Genomic DNA, 11,428 nt, shown 5'->3' with positions numbered 1-11,428 from the left:
ACAGGAATAAGAAAAACAGATACACCAACAACAAAATAGTCCCGGGAATGCAAAGTACATCGCCAATAGCTGTTGATTTTCAATGTTTTAGGTTGTATTTTTCCTTTAAAATGTATGAAAACTTTTTGTGATACAGTTTGGAGAAAATTACCCAAAACTTCCAGCTTTCCTGCCGTCACATCCTCCATTAGATGAGAACTCGTCCCTGTTGGGCGCTCCATTGTCAGACACCCCCCCTCTCACATTGAGCATTACACAGCCTGCTAAAGATGCTGCTGCCTCATCAGAATAGCAGCGCGAGACCTCATGATGGGACTGATGACCTCCCATGGAGTTCAACAACACCTTGGGTGATCAAATCCCACACCATAGCAGCTTGTGTTGTGAAAGACCGTGGCTGCTACAGCACTGATCCGATTTTGACAAAACTCAGAGGGATGATGCATTTTGACACTGTGTTCTGACGTTTCAAAATTACACTGATTGGCCTGATGAGGATGCCATAATTAAAAGGTCAAAATTTCAAACTTCGAAATGTCCTGACTGCTACATGATGAGTTCAGTTGACAGGAAACTCGCCACACACATCCAGCGATCCTGAGAAATTACAGATTGGCCTAATGAGGGCGCTATAATTAGGTCAAAATAGCCATAACTGCTACAATACCATTCAAATGAAACTGTAATGGATGACGCATCTTGTTACTGATTGGCCCAGGGAGTGCCTGCATCATTCGTGGGGGGCGGGGACAACATGTTTACTTGTTTGTTTTGTTTTATTCTGGGCTTTTTTTTGTACTGTTGCCAGGCAAGCAAGGATTTTTTTTTTTTTAATTTTACCAACAGTAGATTATAATTATTTATTTATTTATCATACAATTACCAAGCCAACAGAGCTCCACATGAAAGTACATGAATGAATAAATAACTAGTGGGATGAATTCAACCATGATTGTGGAAATGCAAAAAAGAAGTTTCCTTTTATTTGAAATGTCCGTTTCATGTTTGTGAATTGATGCCAAGAGGCTTTACAGCGTTTCTTGCCAGTAGAATCCCCATGAACTAACAGTAGGCAGTGTGTGTGCATTCCATGAGCTTGCATGGAAGAGTGTGAGCAGCCTTTGAAGCTGCAGATGATGGGGAAACCTGCCAATGAGCTCTGCAAGCAACACTGGCAAGATTCCTCTCCTTTCCATTTCTGAGGGGAAAAAAAACTTACAGTGTTTGCTCGAGAAACTTTTTATCTCCAGAGGTGCAAGGAGTTCGGTTCTCCCGTGTGTGAGTGTGTTGATGCATGAGTGTGCACAGTTTCATGGAAGAGTGAGTAGATTGCTCATGTGAAAGGAGAAAACAACACCTTGTATCCCATGAAACTCCTGAATGAATAATGAACTCACCTTTGAGGTGTGCACGTCACACTGGGTTTCGGTTGCATACAAAGACGAAAACAAAGTAAAGCTCAGACAGGGAATTTACAGCATGTCCTACCATTTCATCTTTGGCAATGATATTTCATAAAAATGAAAAAGGGAATAAATGTTAAAATAAAAATAATAAGAAGAAGAAGATGAAGAATAAAGAACTTTCTTAACAAAGTTACAACATGATGTAACATAAAACTACTTACCAATAAAACTTACTTAAAGGCATACTAAGAAGGATTTTGCTGGCTGTGGCTTGTAAACACAACTTTCAAAGTTGACCCCTCCTCCCTGCGGTTGCCAGAACGGTAAAAAAAAACTGTAAAAAAAAAAAAAAAGTACAGCAAGGTGAAACACCAAGCAGACAAGGACCGTAGCCAGCGTGGCTTAAAACGATTCAGCAGTGGTTTCGGTTGCCGGCGGACACACCCACTGCCAAAAGGTTGATGTCCAGAAACGTCCCGAACATTCAGAAATAAGAAAATCCAGGCAGAAGGCAGGCTCTCTGCAGACACAGACGCTGTCACAGACTACTAATGGGCCATAAGTAATGATTGAGTAGGATAATTTTTGCATGAATTTATGCTATTTCAAGGGGAAAAATCCTGCTCCGTATGCCTTTAAGTTATTATAACTTATAAAGAATAAAACTTCATATTACTGTTGTCAATCTGTAAAGTATCATTTGTTGTTTGGTGGTGTATTTGTTTTTATTCCCACTGATAACTGGCCAAATGTAGACAACGTGATGTCACATCAAGATGTTTCCAGTGCAGCTACAATGGAGTTGCATAGTCAAAAAATGTTCAACTATACATCAGCAGTAAGCATCAGGTTTTGGTGTCAGTCCCTCAGAATCAGACTCAGAAGGATCACTGGCCACTACTTAGTCAAATAACAGTTGTTGTAGTGCATGATACTTAAAAGACTTGTTAAGAAGCAATACATGACATTTCCTTAGCTGCTGTATGTCTCTTATATCATTACTATTACATTACAATCCAACCATAGCCCACTGTTTGATTGATGTGTGAGACGTAATGTAACCTAATTTGTTGTGTTTAAGCACAGTGGGCAGAATGGAGGAAATACCTGAGATAAGCACTCGAAAAGATGATTAAGTCCCGGGCAGTGCTTCGAATCGATGTCAGGGCATTACTCACAGAGACTGTACCACTCAATCACACATTCTTTATCTGCCTCTTAATTGGAACGAATGGAGTTTTTAATCCGGCAAGCTGTCTCCTGTTGAGACGCCGCTGCTGACTGCGTACGCTCTAAATTCTGAATGACACTGTGAATACCTGGTGACAGCGGCTGTGTAATGGAAGGTGGCAGCTCATCCACTGTTTCCCAATCACTCGCTGTTGAAGTGCAGCTCCTGCGCTCCTGTCACGGGCCTGATGAAATGGGAGTTACTTTGAGAAGCAGAAAAGTTGTACCGATTAGCAAAGCCGGCTGCATGAACTTTGTCAAATCTGATCCAATACAGAAACGCTCCCTTGTTCATTATAATTGATGATGTGGCGGGAAAGTTGCTAATGCTGCTGGACTGTAATATATTGAAAATCTGTCATGCAGAATTCTACAAAAAAAAAAAGCCTTTTTATCAAATGCAAAGCAAGAGCTGACATGGAGCTGTTACTGAGGAATATAACAGAATATTATTATTGCGGAATGTAAAAAAAACATCCTCAACACTGTGTGAGTCATGTTTTTTCCATGGCTCTCCACTTTGCCTATAATGAAAATAATGTTAAGCATCATTTGAAAACAGCAGATTCCAAACTCCAAAGTGTTTTCAACTGCTTCAAACTTGATTCATGATGTGATACTGGAAAAATACAAAATGACCGGTGTGATGCACAGATATGTACTGCTAAACCACAGATTGAGCTTTGCAACATCCTCGTTCTTACCTGGCGTCTTAGACTATGAGGCTGTTGCCACAAAGCAAACAAACATTAACCAACAGAGTAGCACGTACATTAAACTGCAGAACATGGTCTCCGGCAGACGTTCACAATCCATCTGTTATGACAAGCTGCACTGCTAATTACAGCAGTAGGCTAGATGTGCCTATTGCATTTTAATGGCGACACGACCGTTCTCCTAAGGCCTCTCGCACGCGGAGCGGAGCTATAGCGCTGAACTCTGAGCCCCGACTCCTGAATAAATCAGCACAGAGGCAGCCTTGACAGCAATCTCCCACCTTCTTTCAAAAAAGATTGCACACAGCCTCGGGTGGAACATGGCTGGTATGTTTTTATATGTGTAACCCCAGCGACAGAGATAGTGAAGAATGCACAGAGAAGACAGGACACTATAGAGTAAAATGGGGGGTGGAGATAAATGGGTTTTGTGGGGGAGGAAAAAGAGACTGCGAAAGATAACAATGTGGGAGAAACAGGCAGAGAGAAGTGTAGAGGAACAAAAAAAAAAGGAAGACGAGGAGTGAGGGGAGGGAAAGGGGAAAGAGAACAAGACGGTAGAGAAGAGGGGAGGAAAAGACCGAGGGGCAAGGGTCAGCTGCTCTTCCTGGGCCTTTTTTCCGTCTCTTCCCTTGGTGATGATGTTGTAATTTGGCGAACTCTCTCTTCCCTATGAGCTTAACACTTTCCCAAAAGCCGCAAATCCGCAGCAAATCAGAGGTCTCTTACTATCCATTTTTTGGGGGGATTTCTACCTCTTCACTCTATGTACACGATAAGTCTTTTTTCTTATTTGACTTAGATATATTCCACCCATATTCCAAGAGCTCTCCTGATCAGAAATGGCTACCCACTCCAATTAACTTGAGAGCCAAAGACTTTGGCTTTAAGTCTGGCTTTATTTGCTTCTTATCTGTGCATTAGTCTGAGGACATTTTTTAATTTAGACAGTTAATGTTCACGCAAGTTTAAGGAGACTTCATATTTTATTAATTTCTTAAAATCTTAAATTAATTTCCTCAGTCAATTTCTCGCTGTGATCACTGCTGGGTGGAATTCTCATAAAATGTGATCTAGGCCAGTTACAGATTGCTTATCTATGAAAAATAATCACTTATTCAAACAGTCAGACGGGACAAAATGTGGGAAAAAAGGAAGATGACTGAGGGGAGGGAAAAGGGAAAGACAAAAAGACAAAAGGAGAGAGATAAGGGGACGGGCCGAGGGAGAAAGCACAGTCCACCTTTCTCTTCCTGGGTCTCTTTCATCTCTTGAATAAAGGAAACAGCACACCGCTGTAATGCTCCCAAAGGCTGCTTCTTTTACACCATTAATCATCATTTCATCCTTACAAAGATCAGTCGGGATTGAAACATTGATCCTTGTGGTGAAAGTAAACACCCTTTGGGATGATTACAGCAGAGTGCAGACTCAATTCTTCATCTGTGATTTTTTTTTTTTCCTGTCCCATACCTGCTCACTGAAGTTTTGATTTGTGTGTGTGTGTTTCTTTGTAAATCTTTGTCATTATTTCAGTGATGAACTGGTGTTGCCTTCTGTCCCTCTTCTCAGCTCAATACTCTCTCACAAGCCGGCAATCCCCACCAAATCACAGGCGATTAATGATGCGTCAAGGTTAAAACTGCCATCATGGCTGCAGCAGCCAAGAACAAAAGCAGTATCAACACAAACATTAACTTCCACCTGAATTGCCAAGTCGTACCCTTTTTCTTCCATTTGACAATACTGCCATTCTTTTTCCAATCCACAAGTTCGAGAGGGTTTGACTCTGACCGGTCTGCATCTGTTCGTTTATGTGTGTTTATTCGTTCATTCATCACACACGGTATCTCAGACACCACCGATCAGGTCTTTACAAAACTTGTGGGAATGATGCATCTCACAACTGCGTTCCAGCATTTTCCAAATTACACTGATTAGACCATGGGGGGCACTACATAATTTGTTTGTTTGTTTGTTTGTTTTGTTCATCCATGTGTTAAACACTACTGAGCCAATTTTGATGAAACTTGGGGAAATGATGCATCTCACCTCTGTGTTGCGATATTTTCAATTACACTGATTGGTCCAAGGGGGCGCTACAGGTCAAAATATAGTGACATATTTGTTATTGATTGGCCCAGAGGGGACTGCATCATTTGTTGAGGACAACATGTTTACTCTTGCCATATTTTACTATAAACTTTACTATAGACGTCACAAAACCTTTGAAACAACCCTTGAAACTAACTAAAATTGCTGCTTTACATGGCAAAGTAGAAGTAAACTGATTTATACCAACTGGAAAAGGCACAGATGCACATCCCCACTCTGACTTGCTCACTGCACACCTGAACCTCTTGGGAATTGTGACTGCTGGAGATTATTATATATCACCTTTAAACATGGAGTGTTTTCAGGGAAGTTTAGAAATTTGAACGGGGTGCTGATATCAGTGTAGGAGACTTTTAATTCTCTGAACTCAGTGAACATAGAGCAAGCAGTTTAATTATGTGACCACACAGTTAAGGGCCAATGCAGCCTATGGGCCGCTTGTGTACAGTCACACATATTCATATCTATTAGCAAAGCACCAGTGATTTGAGTGGATAAATTGTTTAGTGCTTATCATTAGGGAACAGTATTAGCATTTGATTCTGTTTATTAAGATATAATCAAGTCTCTCCCTGCCCAAGGCAACAACTCCTCAAATGTAAAAACACGTCATGTGTCTGTTAAGGTCCATTAGGCAGGACAAGATGGCAGCCGGCATCTTATGGAGACGCTCAAGAGACTCCACGAGGAACAGAATAGTGCACAGTATATTGTACATTGTGCCCCAAAGCTCCATAAAATACCATAAACCATAAAAGAGATGATATTCAGTTGCCATTTTTGTAGTATACTCAGCTTTCCAGTAGTTGTAACATAACTTATTGCCAGGGAGAAATGCATTATCTCCAGCCATAGAAGCTCAGCTAAAAAGATAAGCATCACATCCCTAGTCAAGCTTTTACAGTCAAGAATGACAGCCTAACATTCACTGACAGCATGATAGCATAGAAATCATGAATCTCACAAACTACTCCACTATTATTTCCATCCAATGAATTTGGATCCACCCATGTGTTTCAATCTAACTGCATTATAGGCTGAAATCTAGGGCGATTATAAAGAGAACAGTGAATCTTAAGAGTTTGCTAATGTAATCATAATTCTTAATTATGTTTTCAGTCACTCAGAACACTTAAGAGACTGATTTTTTTTTTTTTTTTTTACCACAGTCCTTTAAAAGGCTTTGTTCAGTCAGAAGAAGTTCAAACAGCCCATTATCTCATTTTGAAAGATGATTGAACTCTTTTAGCTATATTGAGAACAGCCATTTGCCAGTACCCCAATATTAAATCAAATATGAAATTTAGAGAGACACTGCGGGTGCTGAAGCAGAAAACGGTAGGAGACATTATGGTCAGGAGTCAAATGGAGCATATAATTGCTTAATTGACTCTGCTAAATGTCATCTTTGGGACTGTCCAGATCAACCTACCCTGGATATTTTGGGGGATTTCTTCTCTGGAAGAAAAAGTAAGCAGCAGAGGTGTTTGTGCATGACAGTGTCTCTTAGGACCAACATATAAAATATGCAGTGATATAGACTGCATCTTTTCGGTCGAATCGGCAATTTCTTTACTGTAAGTGTTTGGTGTTGACATTTGCAGACCAGTATCACATTTCTGCAAGTGCCATATAGCTTCATATAGCTTTCTGCCTGGGTGCTCTGCCAAGACCTAATGCATTGGCTAACTCAGAAAAGCATGGGAATATTGGAAATCCCAAAAATTGAAAGAAATAATATACCATAATATATATACCATATTTTTATATTACGCTGAGGCATACTGTCAAAAAAGCCTTCATCAAAGTCTCATGATGGTCTTCTGTGATTTAAACAGCTAAATCCTTCAATTTAGATTTGGACCATGTGAGATAGACTAATTCTCTCACCATGAGATGCTTCATATGAGCCTGAACTGAAATGAATCTTATGTCCGCTGAAACATTAATCAGTAATGCTAATATGAGCTGCAGGATTGTACTTCTTTGCTCTGTGGTGGGGTATTTGGTGATCGAATTCACTACACGTCTGTTGCGCCAACACTGGCCCATAGGTGCCATTACTCAAAGTCACTGTGCTCATTTGATTACTCCTGTGTGACAGATGGGGCCTCAGTAATAAACAGGAGCTATTATTTATGGAAATGACTTCATGGGCAATTAGCGGAAATGTGAGCGTGGGCTGCAAGTCATCACAATCATCTTATTTTCTGATTCACAATATACAATGAGGTTTTTGCATTCGCAATAAAAACATGAACTTGGGGAGCCATTCAGAGCGAGTTTTGTTCTTTCTTTGTAGAAATCATGGATAATTAGGCCAACATTGTGCTTTGTGTGCGCCTGTGTATTTCACAGTCGTATTGATCTGCTGGATAGAGTTCTTTGTGAAAATTCTGGTCAATTAAATTTTCATTTCTGATCTGAGGGCCTGGACTTACAATATCAATCAAGCACTTCACGCTAATCAACAAGACGTAAGCGATGGAAAACTCAATAGAGATAAAAATTCCCCTGAGCTTAAAGAAAAGGTTTGGAGAAGAACATTCAAAATCATAAAGGTGTTATGAACACAGGTGGGACCCAAACACAGGACATGGACAGGGTGATGTTGGTAAGCAAAGGTTTTATTGTAAGGGAGGATCTGGAAGAGGGGCTGATGGCAGGGAACGGGAATCCGGTGGCTGCAGGGGGGAGTGATGGTGAGGAGGAGCGGGGCTTGGCGTGAGCGTGGGATGAGGGGAAGCGTGGCAGGCAGGGGCAGCTTGGAGGCTAGGAGGTTGCTAGCAGGCAGGCAGGGAGACAGGCAGGCGGGTGATGATCCTGGGACACAAGAGAGGCTGGTTAATGACAGGAAACACGAAGAGACAAAGTCACTAGGAGTTTAAACTAGATTTGGCCTTGAAGCGTAACTACCACTGTGGTTGAAACAACAATCTGGCGAAGAATGGTTGAAAAGCCGGGGCAGATATACTGCAGGCAGGTGAGCTGATGAGAGGCAGGTGAGCAGACTGGGAGAGGTGATGAGCCGATTGCAGACAGGGGTGCAGGATGAGCAGAGCCGGGAGCCAGGAGAACGAGGAAGGGAGACCACGCCCACGCCAATACACACACAAACAAAACATAGACCGAGAGAGAGACAGACAGGGGAGCACTGGGAACACAGGGAAGAGGAAACACAAGGAAACACTAGGGAATCTTCTGGGGGAACGGCCACGGCCGTAACAAAAGGGATATTAAAACGTTATTAAATACAGGGTGTGAATATAATTGATGACCACTGATATCATCATTTCACCTGCTTTTGGTTTTTGTATTAACATAAGCTAGCCCAGAGTTCAGCTATTGTCTCCTCCAGTTAGAACAGAGATTTCATGGTCAATGGGACGTCAATGAAAACACAATCATCTGTGCACCCTGCGTGACAATATCTATTTAAATGCAGATTTTTCATACATGTTTATCGTTGCTGCTATCATTGGATGCTAGGAAAACTTAATGGCTCGTATCCACTGAATATGTGCTCAAATTGCATCTTTGAATCCAACGGTATTACTGTTCCTGTGATATAGATCCAAAAGAGATCAAAGTGCATGGAGGTGATATTGAGGAAACTGCAGGACATCAATATCAGCATAGTAACAGGATGGATTATCACTACAAGCCAATGAGGCATATGTACCAGTATAAATTCCCTTCCATTGCTAGGCCAGTTCAGTCTATTCTAAATGTTCCTTAGTGCAAGTAGACACCAGGAAGATGACCATTCATCTACCTTTAATGGACAAATCAATTCTTGAATCTCTTATAAGGGTGTATAAAGATATAAACCTTGTTTGTGATGGGAACATTTGTTTTGAGAGACAGCCAGCTAGCTCCTAATTAGTCTAATTGAGACTGTGTTTTAAATGTACTGAGGGCTTCAATCAGATTGAGTGTGGAGAACTGACAGAGCCAAGCTGTCAATCAGCAGTGTTGGTCTAGAAGTGATAATTACCGTATGCTTTTGCAAGAGGACTTTTGCTGAGATTATTCCCCTAGACCACTAAATATGAAGATTTACTTGCAATGCACTGCTCTCTTGGTAAAGCTTTTTCAGATTTTTGTTTTTGCATACCCTCCTCCATACCTTACACTATACCTGCCTTCCCCACCCTCCACTGCACTGAGCTCCCTAAGATGCTTTCAGTAATTGGCTCAAGTTCCAGAAATGTATAGTTACTATGTGCATGCAGGTAACTGGAACTGATGCAAGAAATGAAAATGCACTAATCAACAATGAAACAAGAGTAAGAGTAAAGCCGCTGTGTGAGATGAAAAATAGAAAGTGAAAACAACAAACCTGTCGACCACAAGTTACCAGATGTACAATCTGCTACAGTGGAAATCCAGAGGTCAGCGATAATGAAATGAAAATGATGGAAAAACATCAAAGTGCAGCTGTGATGTCTGAACTGAAGTAGGATCAACTCCTCATTACGCTCAGGCCATTATGATAACGATCAAGTGATTATGCTAACATTAAAAACCTATAATGCCTGCTTGGTGGCTGCACAAGATAAGTTCATTATGTATTTTACAATGATGATGGTCCCTCTGTGAATCTTCAGCTCACCATCTCACCATGTGAGATCGAAGCACACCCCAGTCATTTGCTAGCTCTAATTAATAAATGATATTCCATTACAAATTTACAAAGCACACAAGCAATCAATCCGAGTTGAATTTATTTCTCCACAGATAACGCAATAATCTCTTTCCAGCATATTGCCACAGCTGGGCTGTAAAGAGGAAACAATTAGAGAATGGCTGGAAAAAATATTAGATAACTATATACTACAACTCTGTTGCATCCTGTGCTGTACTGTCTATTGTGTCTGCTATTGTGTGTAATACATATTAGGCTATATTTTGCCATAACGTCAGATCTGAGGAGAGCATACCACTTTTATACTTCAGTTCCTTCAAGTAGAAATGTTTACCCTTCACGCAAATAATGAGGTGGCCAATATACAAATGTGTTGCATACTGTGAAATACTGTACATTGTGTCTTGTAAAACATATTGTGCTACACATGTGCTTAATTGTGCATACATTAAGGAAAGTAGAAAAGTGCTTTGGTGCAAAGTCAGACACAGTCAGTGGTCAGTCGTTCTTTAGTGGTATCCTCTCTGTCCTCATGAGGCCCAATTGTTGGGGTGAACAGTCTATTAATAGCACATAAACTTGAAAGTAGCTCTTGTTGATCTGTGCACAGGTTAAAAAAGTTCTCTGCCTAATTAGTAATGTCTCGGGTGTCGTTTGATAGGGAGAGGGCGGATGGGACAACAGGAAGGGTGAGTCCTTGGAGAAGCGTGGCGACATGATTAATGTAAATGCATCTCTTTCATCACACTGCCACAGCGGTGGGGGAGTGCGGACAGCTTGGAGGTGCAGTGTGGGCTGGCGCCGCGCCCGTCGTCTGCGTCCCGCACTGGGCATACCCAACGTGGCCCTGGCACTACCAACCTGGCCTCGCACTTCCTGGAGGAATTTGGACCTGTGTCATGGTAAGATGTCCAGAGGAAAGGCAGAGACAAGACAAAGCTGGCGGCCAGAAAATCTGTCTTTGAAAAGTGAAAGAGAAATGCTCTCCTTTCCGTCGGGAGTGCAGCTGCTCCAATGGAGCTGCCCAATGGCCAACAGTAGAAAACTGTAGCTGTACTGAGCAGCTCCCAGGTGTGAATGTGCCTAATTGTTTAAGACTGAAGCTGGGCGGTCGCTGAAAAAGAGCTCGCATACAAAGAAAAACCATTCGGTAATTGAATAAAAGATAAAAACAAAGAAGAGAGAGGAAGGGACAGCAGCTGGAGGAGGTCAGGAAGGTTCTGGACGAGATCGCACCGAGGCTCTGCTGCATTTATCAGCTTGAGTGGTCTGGGAGGACAGTCCAGTTTTTTGGGGCAGAAATGATCAAATTG

Source organism: Centroberyx gerrardi, chromosome 12, assembly GCF_048128805.1.
Source record: "Centroberyx gerrardi isolate f3 chromosome 12, fCenGer3.hap1.cur.20231027, whole genome shotgun sequence".
NCBI classification, from domain to species: Eukaryota; Metazoa; Chordata; class Actinopteri; order Beryciformes; family Berycidae; genus Centroberyx; species Centroberyx gerrardi.
The sequence above is the reverse complement of the archived record's forward strand: the minus strand, read 5'-3'. Positions refer to the sequence as shown.